Source organism: Pseudophryne corroboree, chromosome 8 (genome assembly GCF_028390025.1).
Source record: "Pseudophryne corroboree isolate aPseCor3 chromosome 8, aPseCor3.hap2, whole genome shotgun sequence".
In the NCBI taxonomy this organism is placed as follows: Eukaryota; Metazoa; Chordata; class Amphibia; order Anura; family Myobatrachidae; genus Pseudophryne; species Pseudophryne corroboree.
Window position 1 is genome coordinate 29,191,660 of NC_086451.1, and position 16,678 is coordinate 29,208,337.

Below are 16,678 nucleotides of genomic sequence, written 5' to 3' on the forward strand. Positions count from 1 at the left end.
TGGAGTCCTTTTTTTTCTGATATTTGGTGTTTTGGATTTGACATGCTCTGTACTATGACATTGGGCATCGGCCTTGGCAGACGACGTTGCTGGCATTTCATCGTCTCGGCCATGACTAGTGGCAGCAGCTTCAGCACGAGGTGGAAGTGGATCTTGATCTTTCCCTAATTTTGGAACCTCAACATTTTTGTTCTCCATATTTTAATAGGCACAACTAAAAGGCACCTCAGGTAAACAATGGAGATGGATACTAGTATACAATTATGGACTGCCTGCCGAGTGCAGACACAGAGGTAGCCACAGCCGTGAACTACCGTACTGTACTGTGTCTGCTGCTAATATAGACTGGTTGATAAAGAGATAGTATACTCGTAACTAGTATGTATGTATAAAGAAAGAAAGAAAAACCACGGTTAGGTGGTATATACAATTATGGACGGGCTGCCGAGTGCCGACACAGAGGTAGCCACAGCCGTGAACTACCGCACTGTACTGTGTCTGCTGCTAATATATAGACTGGTTGATAAAGAGATAGTATACTCGTAACTAGTATGTATGTATAAAGAAAGAAAAAAAAACCACGGTTAGGTGGTATATACAATTATGGACGGGCTGCCGAGTGCCGACACAGAGGTAGCCACAGCCGTGAACTACCGCACTGTACTGTGTCTGCTGCTAATATAGACTGGTTGATAAAGAGATAGTATACTCGTAACTAGTATGTATGTATAAAGAAAGAAAAAAAAAACACGGTTAGGTGGTATATACAATTATGGACGGGCTGCCGAGTGCCGACACAGAGGTAGCCACAGCCGTGAACTACCGCACTGTACTGTGTCTGCTGCTAATATATAGACTGGTTGATAAAGAGATAGTATACTCGTAACTAGTATGTATGTATAAAGAAAGAAAAAAAAACCACGGTTAGGTGGTATATACAATTATGGACGGGCTGCCGAGTGCCGACACAGAGGTAGCCACAGCCGTGAACTACCGCACTGTACTGTGTCTGCTGCTAATATAGACTGGTTGATAAAGAGATAGTATACTCGTAACTAGTATGTATGTATAAAGAAAGAAAAAAAAAACACGGTTAGGTGGTATATACAATTATGGACGGGCTGCCGAGTGCCGACACAGAGGTAGCCACAGCCGTGAACTACCGCACTGTACTGTGTCTGCTGCTAATATAGACTGGTTGATAAAGAGATAGTATACTCGTAACTAGTATGACTATAAAGAAAGAAAAAAAAACCACGGTTAGGTGGTATATACAATTATGGACGGGCTGCCGAGTGCCGACACAGAGGTAGCCACAGCCGTGAACTACCGCACTGTACTGTGTCTGCTGCTAATATATAGACTGGTTGATAAAGAGATAGTATACTCGTAACTAGTATGTATGTATAAAGAAAGAAAAAAAAACCACGGTTAGGTGGTATATACAATTATGGACGGGCTGCCGAGTGCCGACACAGAGGTAGCCACAGCCGTGAACTACCGCACTGTACTGTGTCTGCTGCTAATATAGACTGGTTGATAAAGAGATAGTATACTCGTAACTAGTATGTATGTATAAAGAAAGAAAAAAAAACCACGGTTAGGTGGTATATACAATTATGGACGGGCTGCCGAGTGCCGACACAGAGGTAGCCACAGCCGTGAACTACCGCACTGTACTGTGTCTGCTGCTAATATATAGACTGGTTGATAAAGAGATAGTATACTCGTAACTAGTATGTATGTATAAAGAAAGAAAAAAAAACCACGGTTAGGTGGTATATACAATTATGGACGGGCTGCCGAGTGCCGACACAGAGGTAGCCACAGCCGTGAACTACCGCACTGTACTGTGTCTGCTGCTAATATATAGACTGGTTGATAAAGAGATAGTATACTCGTAACTAGTATGTATGTATAAAGAAAGAAAAAAAAACCACGGTTAGGTGGTATATACAATTATGGACGGGCTGCCGAGTGCCGACACAGAGGTAGCCACAGCCGTGAACTACCGCACTGTACTGTGTCTGCTGCTAATATAGACTGGTTGATAAAGAGATAGTATACTCGTAACTAGTATGTATGTATAAAGAAAGAAAAAAAAACCACGGTTAGGTGGTATATACAATTATGGACGGGCTGCCGAGTGCCGACACAGAGGTAGCCACAGCCGTGAACTACCGCACTGTACTGTGTCTGCTGCTAATATAGACTGGTTGATAAAGAGATAGTATACTCGTAACTAGTATGTATGTATAAAGAAAGAAAAAAAAACCACGGTTAGGTGGTATATACAATTATGGACGGGCTGCCGAGTGCCGACACAGAGGTAGCCACAGCCGTGAACTACCGCACTGTACTGTGTCTGCTGCTAATATATAGACTGGTTGATAAAGAGATAGTATACTCGTAACTAGTATGTATGTATAAAGAAAGAAAAAAAAACCACGGTTAGGTGGTATATACAATTATGGACGGGCTGCCGAGTGCCGACACAGAGGTAGCCACAGCCGTGAACTACCGCACTGTACTGTGTCTGCTGCTAATATAGACTGGTTGATAAAGAGATAGTATACTCGTAACTAGTATGTATGTATAAAGAAAGAAAAAAAAACCACGGTTAGGTGGTATATACAATTATGGACGGGCTGCCGAGTGCCGACACAGAGGTAGCCACAGCCGTGAACTACCGCACTGTACTGTGTCTGCTGCTAATATAGACTGGTTGATAAAGAGATAGTATACTCGTAACTAGTATGACTATAAAGAAAGAAAAAAAAACCACGGTTAGGCGGTATATACAATTATGGACGGGCTGCCGAGTGCCGACACAGAGGTAGCCACAGCCGTTAACTACCGCACTGTACTGTGTCTGCTGCTAATATAGACTGGTTGATAAAGAGATAGTATACTACTAATATTATATATACTGGTGGTCAGGTCACTGGTCACTAGTCACACTGGCAGTGGCACTCCTGCAGCAAAAGTGTGCACTGTTTAATTTTAATATAATATTATGTTCTCCTGGCTCCTGCTATAACCTATAACTGGCACTGCAGTGCTCCCCAGTTTCCCCCACAATTATAAGCTGTGTGAGCTGAGCACAGTCAGATATATATATATACATTGATGCAGCACACTGGGCTGAGCAGTGCACACAGATATGGTATGTGATTGAGTCACTGTGTGTATCGTTTTTTTCAGGCAGAGAACGGATATATTAAATAAAACAAACAACTGCACTGTCTGGTGGTCACTGTGGTCGTCAGTCACTAAACTCTGCACTCTCTTCTACAGTATCACAGCCTCAGGTCAATCTCTCTCTCTCTCAACCCTAATCTAAATGGAGAGGACGCCAGCCACGTCCTCTCCCTATCAATCTCAATGCACGTGTGAAAATGGCGGCGACGCGCGGCTCCTTATATAGAATCCGAGTCTCGCGAGAATCCGACAGCGTCATGATGACGTTCGGGCGCGCTCGGGTTAACCGAGCAAGGCGGGAGGATCCGAGTCTGCTCGGACCCGTGAAAAAAACATGAAGTTCGTGCGGGTTCGGATTCAGAGAAACCGAACCCGCTCATCTCTAGTGGATACTGGCTGGAACCAGTTAAATAATAAATGAACTTGGGAGCGATGAAATATGAGCTGAAATGTAGAACTTGAGAGCGGAGAAATAATAATACCGGTGGAGAGTGGTAAAGTGTAGAAAGGACACCGGCCCTTTAAGAGAAGCTGTACTCTGCTGGAAGCTGGGCTGGAAGCAGGTAATGTTGTAGCTGGAAACAGATGAATCCACAATGGATTGGAGAGTCAGGCTACACCGCAGGTGGAATGCTGGTGCGGGTCTCTATGGTGGAAGTCTTGAGACAGGAGCTGGAACCTGGAAGACAATCACAGGAGAGAGACAAACAGGAACTAGGTTTGACAACCAAAGCACTGACGCCTTCCTTGCTCAGGCACAGTGTATTTATACCTGCAGCAAGGAAGGGATTGGCTAGGCAATTATGCAGATTATCAATACTAAGAACAGATTGGTGGAAATGATCAGCTGACAGAATCCAAGATGGCTGCGCCCATGCAGACACTTGGAGGGAAGTTTAGTTTGTAATCCATGTGGTAATGAAAACAGTAATGGCGGCGCCGGCCACCGGAGACAGGAGGCGCCAGGCTGACAGGTGCACATCCAACCACGCGGACACAGCGGAGGCCGCGGCTGACGTAATCGCCACTCAGACACTCTGCATGCAGAAGCTCAGGGACGGCGGCGGAGGCCGCGGGATACGCCATGCCAGGTGTAATATGGCGTTACTGTGACAGCGTCTCAGAGAGACAGGAGAGGATGCAGGAATGTGAACATTAGGATAACAGATGGGATCCGGTCCTGGAGCGCTGATCCAGCCTTAGGAGGCATCTGATGGGTAAGAAATGGCGTCCAGATACCCGGATCGTGACAGCACCCCCCCCTTTAGGAGTGGCCCCAGGACACTTCTTTGGCTTTAGAGGAAACTTGAAATGGTATCTCCGGACCAAGGCAGGAGCATGGACATCAGAAGCATTGGTCCATGAACGTTCCTCAGGGCCATAACCCTTCCAGTCAATAAGATATTGTAGTTGACCGTAACGGTGACGTGAGTCCAGGATCTTGGCTACTTCATACTCAACGCCTCGTTGAGTTTGGACTTTCGGAGTTGGAGGAAGTGAGGAATGAAACCGATTCAAGATCAACGGTTTCAACAGGGAAACATGGAATGTCCTGGGTATTTTTAAGAAGGGAGGCAACTGAAGTCTGTAAGCAACAGGATTGATGACTTGTTCAATCTTGAAAGGACCGATATAGCGAGGTGCAAACTTCATACTGGGAACTCTTAACCTCAAATTCTTCATGGATAACCATACCCGATCACCCACCTTGAGAGCAGGAACTGCTCGACGCTTCTTATCCGCAAACTTCTTGTACCTGAACGATGCCTTGAGCAGAGCTGATCGTACGCTCTTCCAGATATTGGCAAACTGATGCAAGGTGATATCCACTGCGGGAACAGAAGTTGCTGGAAGCGGTTGGAACTCAGGGACTTTAGGGTGGAATCCAAAGTTAGTGAAGAATGGTGTTGAAGCAGATGAAGAATGATACTGGTTGTTATGACAGAACTCGGCCCAGGGAAGTAATTGAACCCAGTCATCTTGAGAGGAGGACACATAGATGCGGAGGAAGGCCTCCAAGTCCTGATTCACCCTCTCGGTTTGACCATTGGTCTGAGGATGGTAAGCCGTGGAAAACTTTAGCTTGACTTGGAGGACTTGACATAAACTTCGCCAGAATTTGGCTGTGAATTGAACTCCTCGATCTGAGATAATTTCTTCAGGAAGACCGTGGAGTCGGAAGATCTCTTGTATGAATACTTGAGCCAACTTGGAAGCTGACGGAAGACCGGTGAGAGGAATGAAGTGTGCCATCTTGGTGAACCGGTCAACTACCACCCAGATGGTATTGAACTTGTTGCACATGGGTAAATCTGTAATAAAATCCATCGACAAATGGGTCCAAGGTCGACGGGGAACAGATAGTGGAACCAGTTGCCCCGCAGGCGACTGGCGGGATACCTTATGTTGAGCACACTTTGGGCAAGATGCAATAAACTCCAAGACGTCCTTTTTCAGAGTTGGCCACCAATAGGACCTAGAGATAAACTCCAGGGTTTTTTGGATACCTGTATGTCCGGCAAAACGGGAAGCATGGGCCCAATGCATGAGCTTCTTCCTTAGCATCGGTTTCACAAAACTTTTCCCTGATGGGGGCGTAGAGTCCATCCCTACCGTGGAGAATGCCAACAGATTTATAATAGGATGCTTGTCTGAAGACTCTGACTCATTTTCTTGCTCCCATGAGCGGGAAAGGGCATCGGCCTTGCGATTCTGAGAGCCCGGACAGAACTGGAGTTTAAAGTCGAACCTGGAAAAGAAAAGTGCCCATCTGGCCTGACGAGGGTTGAGACATTGTGCGCCTTTCAGATATAAAAGGTTCTTGTGGTCTGTAAGTATGGTGATTGAATGAGAAGCTCCCTCCAACAGATACCTCCACTCTTCTAGAGCGAGCTTGATGGCTAGCAACTCCTGGTCGCCAATGGCATAGTTGCGCTCAGCTGGGGAGAACTTCCGGGAGAAGAAACTGCAAGGGTGTAAATGGCCATCTTTAGCCCTCTGAGATAACACCGCTCCTACTCCAACGGAGGAGGCATCCACCTCTAAGATGAAAGGAGAGTCGATGTCAGGCTGTTTCAGAACAGGCGCAGAGATGAACCTTTGTTTTAAAAGATGAAATGCTTGCATGGCTTCTTCAGACCACTTGGACGGGTTAGCACCCTTCTTAGTGAAAGCAGTAATAGGCGCCACAATGGTGGAAAAGTCTTGTATAAACTTTCGGTAATAGTTGGCGAACCCTAAGAACCTCTGGACCCCTTTGAGGGTTAAGGGTACCGGCCAATTTTGGATTGCTTGTAGTTTCTCAGGATCCATCTCTAGTCCGGAACCGGACACAATGTACCCTAGAAACGGAATGGACTTGACTTCAAAGACGCATTTCTCTAATTTGCAATAGAGATGATTGACACGGAGACGGGACAGAACCTCTTTAACCCAAAAACGATGTTCCTCTAAATCGTTGGCAAAAATGAGGATATCGTCTAGATAGACCACGACATGACGGTATAGAATGTCTCTGAAGATCTCATTGACAAAATGCTGGAAGACAGCTGGAGCATTGCTCAATCCGAAGGGCATGACGAGGTACTCATAATGTCCGTCACGGGTGTTAAAGGCGGTCTTCCACTCGTCACCCTCACGGATCCGGATGAGATTGTATGCACCTCTCAAGTCCAGCTTTGTAAAGATGGTAGCTCCGCTAACTCTGTCAAAGAGCTCAGTAATCAGGGGTAAAGGATAATGGTTCTTGATGGTAATGTCGTTCAAACCTCTGTAGTCGATGCATGGCCGCAGACCACCATCTTTCTTTTTTACAAAAAAGAAGCCTGCGCCGGCTGGAGAAGAAGAAGGTCGAATGAACCCCTTTGCTAGGTTCTCTTTAATATATTCCTCCATAGAATGCGTCTCAGGCAGAGACAACGGATAAGTTCGGCCTCGTGGTGGAACCTTCCCTGGAACGAGATCAATCGGGCAGTCCCATTCTCTATGAGGAGGAAGGATATCAGCAGAAGCTTTACTGAACACATCCGTGAAATCTTGATATGGAGGAGGTGGAACATCAGACGACCTGGGGGAGGAAGAACAGACAGGCAATACTTTAAACAAACATGTCTCAGCACAGGAGGAACCCCATGCCAGGATTTGCGTAGTCGTCCAATCAATTGTAGGATTGTGAAGACGGAGCCATGGAAGGCCCAGGACCACAGGATGTGTGGCTCTTGGAATCACTAAAAAAGAAATAAGTTCGGAATGAAGAACTCCCACTCTCAGACGAACTGGTAGAGTCCTTAAAGAAATAACTGCATCAAAAATTTTGCTGCCATCCACGGCAGTTAAAGAAATGGACGAAGGAAGTCTCTCGGTGGGTAGGGACCACCGTTTAACATAGGCTTCGGTAATAAAGTTCCCAGCTGCTCCGGAATCAAGGAGGGCAATGACATTCCGATAACGTTGAGCAACTTGAAGCGAGACTGGGAGATTACAATCTTGAGGAGATGGAGAGGAAATCATTACTCCTAGCCGGCCCTCTCCTTGGCGAGCTAGGATTTGGAGTTTCCCGGACGTTTGGGACAGGCATTAATGGTGTGAGACGGAGCTGCACAATACAGACAGAGAGACTCGAAGAGACGTCTTCGGCGCTCAGCAGGAGTTAAACGGGAACGGCCAATTTGCATGGGCTCATCTTTAGTTGGTGTCAGTTGGCGAGGAGGAGGAGCAGAAGATTTTGGAGCAGATGATCTTCCACGCTCAGTTGCTCTCTCCCTGAAACGTAAATCAACTTTCGTGCAGAGTGAGATTAGCTCATCTAACTTAGAGGGTAAGTCTCTGATAGCTAACTCATCTTTAATACGCTCAGATAAGCCATGCCAGAATGCAGCATACAGGGCCTCGTCGTTCCATGCCAGTTCGGATGCCAGGATCTGGAACTGTATCAGATATTGTCCTACAGTACATGACCCCTGGCGTAAACGGAGAATCTCGGATGAAGCTGAGGTTACCCGGCCTGGCTCGTCGAAGATGCGCCTGAATGTTGAGACGAATGCAGTGTAAGAAGATAGCAGGGTGTCGGACCTCTCCCATAACGGTGATGCCCAATCAAGGGCTGAGCCACTGAGAAGAGAAATAATGTAGGCAATTTTTGTACGGTCACTAGGAAAATTGCCAGGTTGTAGCTCAAACTGAATCTCACACTGGTTGAGAAATCCCCTGCAGAATCTTGGAGATCCGTCAAATTTTGCTGGCGTTGGAAGATGAAGACGTGGAGCAGAAATGGGTAAGATGGGTGGGGTTATAACTGGAGTTACTGTGGTTGACGCACCAGAAGCGCCTGATCCAAGGAGAGTTGTCTGAATCCCATCCAGCCGAGTAGAGAGATCCTGGAGACAGCGGATGATGTGGCCCTGTGCAGCCTCCTGATGTTCTAGTCGGGCTGCCAGTTCTTGCATCGGCCTGGCCGCTTGATCCTGGTCTCCGGCTGGATTCATTTGGTCAGTGCTTACTGTCACAACTGAGGGCCTGAGCTGACGGGAGGCAGCCTCAGTTGTAGGGGCTGAGATGTACCGGAACCTGGGAGGTTGTATCAGACCCCTGGACATGTAAGTAACATGAATAATAACTGCCCGAAGGTGTGACCACGACAACTTGGATAAAAGTCAATGATGTTTATTATGACAACCCCGCAACACAGCAGCAGTAAAAGAAAACGTAAAAGTCAGCAAAGAATAAATACAGTTCCTGGGTACTACAGGATGGCAGGAGCCACAGGGCACTGGTAGTGTGAGATAGTTCTTATAATCTTCTAGATGGAAAGTCCTTACCAGGCCCGACTGTAGCAATGGAGATAACCCAGGATTGTGCCAGCTGGTGTTCCAGGAAAAGCTGGGTTGCTGAAGGTAAAACAGCTGCTGTGGATACTGGCTGGAACCAGACTGTTGTTAGCACGGAGTGGATACTGGCTGGAACCAGTTAAATAATAAATGAACTTGGGAGCGATGAAATATGAGCTGAAATGTAGAACTTGAGAGCGGAGAAATAATAATACGCTACGCGTCTATTTCCCTTTGTGGAGGGGACCTTTGCTGTGCGGTGCGCGATGACGTCATCGAGCACCGCATGTCACGATCCGGGTATCTGGACGCCATTTCTTACCCATCAGATGCCTCCTAAGGCTGGCTCAGCGCTCCAGGACCGGATCCCATCTGTTATCCTAATGTTCACATTCCTGCATCCTCTCCTGTCTCTCTGAGACGCTGTCACAGTAACGCCATATTACACCTGGCATGGCGTATCCCGCGGCCTCCGCCGCCGTCCCTGAGCTTCTGCATGTAGAGTGTCTGAGTGGCGATTACGTCAGCCGCGGCCTCCGCTGTGTCCGCGTGGTTGGATGTGCATCTGTCAGCCTGGCGCCTCCTGTCTCCGGTGGCCGGCGCCGCCATTACTGTTTTCATTACCACATGGATTACAAACCAAACTTCCCTCCAAGTGTCTGCATGGGCGCAGCCATCTTGGATTCTGTCAGCTGATCATTTCCACCAATCTGTTCTCAGTATTGATAATCTGCATAATTGCCTAGCCAATCCCTTCCTTGCTGCAGGTATAAATACACTGTGCCTGAGCAAGGAAGGCGTCAGTGCTTTGGTTTTCAAACCTAGTTCCTGTTTGTCTCTCTCCTGTGATTGTCTTCCAGGTTCCAGCTCCTGTCTCAAGACTTCCACCATAGAGACCCGCACCAGCATTCCACCTGCGGTGTAGCCTGACTCTCCAATCCATTGTGGATTCATCTGTTTCCAGCTACAACATTACCTGCTTCCAGCTCAGCTTCCAGCAGAGTACAGCTTCCCTTAAAGGGCCGGTGTCCTTTCTACACTTTACCACTCTCCACCGGTATTATTATTTCTCCGCTCTCAAGTTCTACATTTCAGTTCATATTTCATCGCTCCCAAGTTCATTTATTATTTAACTGGTTCCAGCCAGTATCCACTCCGTGCTAACAACAGTCTGGTTCCAGCCAGTATCCACAGCAGCTGTTTTATCTTCAGCAACCCAGCTTTTCCTGGAACACCAGCTGGCACAATCCTGGGTTATCTCCATTGCTACAGTCGGGCCTGGTAAGGACTTTCCATCTAGAAGATCATAAGAACTATCTCACACTACCAGTGCCCTGTGGCTCCTGCCATCCTGTAGTACCCAGGAACTGTATTTATTCTTTGCTGACTTTTACGTTTTCTTTTACTGCTGCTGTGTTGCGGAGTTGTCATAATAAACATCATTGACTTTTATCCAAGTTGTCGTGGTCACGCCTTCGGGCAGTTATTATTCATGTTACTTACATGTCCAGGGGTCTGATACAACCTCCCAGGTTCCGGTACATCTCAGCCCCTACAACTGAGGCTGCCTCCCGTCAGCTCAGGCCCTCAGTTGTGACAGTAAGCACTGACCTAATGAATCCAGCCGGAGACCAGGATCAAGCGGCCAGGCACGTGCAAGAACTGGCAGCCCGACTAGAACATCAGGAGGCTGCACAGGGCCACATCATCCGCTGTCTCCAGGATCTCTCTACTCGGCTGGATGGGATTCAGACAACTCTCCGTGGATCCGGCGCGTCTGGTGCGTCAACCACAGTGACTCCAGCTATAACCCCACCCACCTTACCCATTTCTGCTCCACGTCTTCATCTTCCAACGCCAGCAAAATTTGACGGATCTCCAAGATTCTGCAGGGGATTTCTCAACCAGTGTGAGATTCAGTTTGAGCTACAACCTGGCAATTTTCCCAGTGACCGTACAAAAATTGCCTACATTATTTCTCTTCTCAGTGGCTCAGCCCTTGATTGGGCATCACCGTTATGGGAGAGGTCCGACACCCTGCTATCTTCCTACACTGCCTTCGTGTCAACATTCAGGCGCATCTTCGACGAGCCAGGCCGGGTAACCTCAGCTTCATCCGAGATTCTCCGTTTACGCCAGGGGTCACGTACTGTAGGACAATATCTGATACAGTTCCAGATCCTGGCATCCGAACTGGCATGGAACGACGAGGCCCTGTATGCTGCATTCTGGCATGGCTTATCTGAGCGTATTAAAGATGAGTTAGCTACCAGAGACTTACCTTCTAAGTTAGATGAGCTAATCTCACTCTGCACGAAAGTTGATTTACGTTTCAGAGAGAGAGCAACTGAGCGTGGAAGATCATCTCCTCCAAAATCTTCTGCTCCTCCTCCTCGTCAACTGTCACCATCTAAAGATGAGCCCATGCAACTTGGCCGTTCCCGTTTAACTCCTGCTGAGCGCCGAAGACGTCTCTCCGAGTTTCTCTGTCTCTATTGTGCAGCTCCGTCTCACACCATTAATGCCTGTCCCAAACGTCCGGGAAACTCCAAATCCTAGCTCGCCAAGGAGAGGGCCGGCTAGGAGTAATGATCTCCTCTCCATCTCCTCAAGATTGTAATCTCCCAGTCTCGCTTCAAGTTGCTCAACGTTATCGGAACGTCATTGCCCTCCTTGATTCCGGAGCAGTTGGGAACTTTATTACCGAAGCCTATGTTAAACGGTGGTCCCTACCCACCGAGAGACTTCCTTCGTCCATTTCTTTAACTGCCGTGGATGGCAGCAAAATTTTTGATGCAGTTATTTCTTTAAGGACTCTACCAGTTCGTCTGAGAGTGGGAGTTCTTCATTCCGAACTTATTTCTTTTTTAGTGATTCCAAGAGCCACACATCCTGTGGTCCTGGGCCTTCCATGGCTCCGTCTTCACAATCCTACAATTGATTGGACGACTACGCAAATCCTGGCATGGGGTTCCTCCTGTGCTGAGACATGTTTGTTTAAAGTATTGCCTGTCTGTTCTTCCTCCCCCAGGTCGTCTGATGTTCCACCTCCTCCATATCAAGATTTCACGGATGTGTTCAGTAAAGCTTCTGCTGATATCCTTCCTCCTCATAGAGAATGGGACTGTCCGATTGATCTCGTTCCAGGGAAGGTTCCACCTCGAGGCCGAACTTATCCGTTGTCTCTGCCTGAGACGCATTCTATGGAGGAATATATTAAAGAGAACCTAGCAAAGGGGTTCATTCGACCTTCTTCTTCTCCAGCCGGCGCAGGCTTCTTTTTTGTAAAAAAGAAAGATGGTGGTCTGCGGCCGTGCATCGACTACAGAGGTTTGAACGACATTACCATCAAGAACCGTTATCCTTTACCCCTGATTACTGAGCTCTTTGACAGAGTTAGCGGAGCTACCATCTTTACAAAGCTGGACTTGCGAGGTGTATACAATCTCATCCGGATCCGTGAGGGTGACGAGTGGAAGACCGCCTTTAACACCCGTGACGGACATTATGAGTACCTCGTCATGCCCTTCGGATTGAGCAATGCTCCAGCTGTCTTCCAGCATTTTGTCAATGAGATCTTCAGAGACATTCTATACCGTCATGTCGTGGTCTATCTAGACGATATCCTCATTTTTGCCAACGATTTAGAGGAACATCGTTTTTGGGTTAAAGAGGTTCTGTCCCGTCTCCGTGTCAATCATCTCTATTGCAAATTAGAAAAATGCGTCTTTGAAGTCAAGTCCATTCCGTTTCTAGGTTACATTGTGTCCGGTTCCGGACTAGAGATGGATCCTGAGAAACTACAAGCAATCCAAAATTGGCCGGTACCCTTAACTCTCAAAGGGGTCCAAAGGTTCTTAGGGTTCGCCAACTATTACCGAAAGTTTATACGAGACTTTTCCACCATTGTGGCGCCTATTACTGCTTTCACTAAGAAGGGTGCTAACCCGTCCAAGTGGTCTGAAGAAGCCATGCAAGCATTTCATCTTTTAAAAGAAAGGTTCATCTCTGCGCCTGTTCTGAAACAGCCTGACATCGACTCTCCTTTCATCTTAGAGGTGGATGCCTCCTCCGTTGGAGTAGGAGCGGTGTTATCTCAGAGGGCTAAAGATGGCCATTTACACCCTTGCAGTTTCTTCTCCCGGAAGTTCTCCCCAGCTGAGCGCAACTATGCCATTGGCGACCAGGAGTTGCTAGCCATCAAGCTCGCTCTAGAAGAGTGGAGGTATCTGTTGGAGGGAGCTTCTCATTCAATCACCATACTTACAGACCACAAGAACCTTTTATACCTGAAGGGCGCACAATGTCTCAACCCTCGTCAGGCCAGATGGGCACTTTTCTTTTCCAGGTTCGACTTTAAACTCCAGTTCTGTCCGGGCTCTCAGAATCGCAAGGCCGATGCCCTTTCCCGCTCATGGGAGCAAGAAAATGAGTCAGAGTCTTCAGACAAGCATCCTATTATAAATCCGTTGGTATTCTCCACGGTAGGGATGGACTCTACGCCCCCATCAGGGAAAAGTTTTGTGAAGCCGATGCTAAGGAAGAAGCTCATGCATTGGGCCCATGCTTCCCGTTTTGCCGGACATACAGGTATCCAAAAAACCCTGGAGTTTATCTCTAGGTCCTATTGGTGGCCAACTCTGAAAAAGGACGTCTTGGAGTTTATTGCATCTTGCCCAAAGTGTGCCCAACATAAAGTATCCCGCCAGTCGCCTGCGGGGCAACTGGTTCCACTATCCGTTCCCCGTCGACCATGGACCCACTTGTCGATGGATTTCATTACTGACTTACCCATGTGCAACAAGTTCAATACCATCTGGGTGGTAGTTGACCGGTTCACCAAGATGGCACACTTCATTCCTCTCACCGGTCTTCCGTCAGCTTCCAAGTTGGCTCAAGTATTCATACAAGAGATCTTCCGACTCCACGGTCTTCCTGAAGAAATTATCTCAGATCGAGGAGTTCAATTCACAGCCAAATTCTGGCGAAGTTTATGTCAAGTCCTCCAAGTCAAGCTAAAGTTTTCCACGGCTTACCATCCTCAGACCAATGGTCAAACCGAGAGGGTGAATCAGGACTTGGAGGCCTTCCTCCGCATCTATGTGTCCTCCTCTCAAGATGACTGGGTTCAATTACTTCCCTGGGCCGAGTTCTGTCATAACAACCAGTATCATTCTTCATCTGCTTCAACACCATTCTTCACTAACTTTGGATTCCACCCTAAAGTCCCTGAGTTCCAACCGCTTCCAGCAACTTCTGTTCCCGCAGTGGATATCACCTTGCATCAGTTTGCCAATATCTGGAAGAGCGTACGATCAGCTCTGCTCAAGGCATCGTTCAGGTACAAGAAGTTTGCGGATAAGAAGCGTCGAGCAGTTCCTGCTCTCAAGGTGGGTGATCGGGTATGGTTATCCACGAAGAATTTGAGGTTAAGAGTTCCCAGTATGAAGTTTGCACCTCGCTATATCGGTCCTTTCAAGATTGAACAAGTCATCAATCCTGTTGCTTACAGACTCCAGTTGCCTCCCTTCTTAAAAATACCCAGGACATTCCATGTTTCCCTGTTGAAACTGCTGATCTTGAATCGGTTTCATTCCTCACTTCCTCCAACTCCGAAAGTCCAAACTCAACGAGGCGTTGAGTATGAAGTGGCCAAGATCCTGGACTCACGTCACCGTTACGGTCAACTACAATATCTTATTGACTGGAAGGGTTATGGTCCTGAGGAACGTTCATGGACCAATGCTTCTGATGTCCATGCTCCTGCCTTGGTCCGGAGATTCCATTCCAAGTTTCCTCAAAAGCCAAAGAAGTGTCCTGGGGCCACTCCTAAAGGGGGGGGTGCTGTCACGATCCGGGTATCTGGACGCCATTTCTTACCCATCAGATGCCTCCTAAGGCTGGCTCAGCGCTCCAGGACCGGATCCCATCTGTTATCCTGATGTGTACATTCCTGTATCCTCTCCTGTCACTCTGGGACGCTGTCACAGTAAACGCCATATTACACCTGGCATGGCGTCTCCCGCGGCCTCCGCCGCCGTCCCTGAACTTCTGCATGCAGAGTGTCTGAGTGGCGATTACGTCAGCCGCGGCCTCCGCTGTGTCCGCGTGGTTGGATGTGCATCTGTCAGCCTGGCGCCTCCTGTCTCCGGTGGCCGGCGCCGCCATTACTGTTTTCATTACCACATGGATTACAAACCAAACTTCCCTCCAAGTGTCTGCATGGGCGCAGCCATCTTGGATTCTGTCAGCTGATCATTTCCACCAATCTGTTCTCAGTATTGATAATCTGCATAATTGCCTAGCCAATCCCTTCCTTGCTGCAGGTATAAATACACTGTGCCTGAGCAAGGAAGTCGTCAGTGCTTTGGTTGTCAAACCTAGTTCCTGTTTGTCTCTCTCCTGTGATTGTCTTCCAGGTTCCAGCTCCTGTCTCAAGACTTCCACCATAGAGACCCGCACCAGCATTCCACCTGCGGTGTAGCCTGACTCTCCAATCCATTGTGGATTCATCTGTTTCCAGCTACAACATTACCTGCTTCCAGCTCAGCTTCCAGCAGAGTACAGCTTCCCTTAAAGGGCCGGTGTCCTTTCTACACTTTACCACTCTCCACCGGTATTATTATTTCTCCGCTCTCAAGTTCTACATTTCAGTTCATATTTCATCGCTCCCAAGTTCATTTATTATTTAACTGGTTCCAGCCAGTATCCACTCCGTGCTAACAACAGTCTGGTTCCAGCCAGTATCCACAGCAGCTGTTTTACCTTCAGCAACCCAGCTTTTCCTGGAACACCAGCTGGCACAATCCTGGGTTATCTCCATTGCTACAGTCGGGCCTGGTAAGGACTTTCCATCTAGAAGATCATAAGAACTATCTCACACTACCAGTGCCCTGTGGCTCCTGCCATCCTGTAGTACCCAGGAACTGTATTTATTCTTTGCTGACTTTTACGTTTTCTTTTACTGCTGCTGTGTTGCGGAGTTGTCATAATAAACATCATTGACTTTTATCCAAGTTGTCGTGGTCACGCCTTCGGGCAGTTATTATTCATGTTACTTACATGTCCAGGGGTCTGATACAACCTCCCAGGTTCCGGTACATCTCAGCCCCTACAACTGAGGCTGCCTCCCGTCAGCTCAGGCCCTCAGTTGTGACAACAGAATGATGGGGATTAAGGGGTTAATTGTTTGAGGCTGACAGCCGGTGTAATTCCCCGAAGTGTTCAACATCTCAAGATACTACTGAACTGAAAATCAAATAACAGGGTTAATATCTCACATTGGGGCAGATGTATTAACCTGGAGAAGGCATAAGGAAGTGATAAACCAGTGATAAGTGCAAGGCGATAAACGCACCAGCCAGTCAGCTCCTAGCTGTCAATTTGCATATTGGAGCTGATTGGCTGGTGCGTTTATCACCTTGCACTTATCACTGCTTTATCACTTCCTTATGCCTTCTCCAAGTTAAAACATCTGCCCCATTGAGCAGTAAGACTATTGCCATGGCAACCAGTGATGTCATTAAGAGAAAAGTCTAGAAAGTTCTAGGGAGTTTAGGGAATACAAGAAAAGAAAGAGAGAGAGAGAGTGGGGGTGGGGGGGGGGGGGGCTGTCAAAAGTATAAAGGGAGAGATTTCTCAAAGTTTCTAAA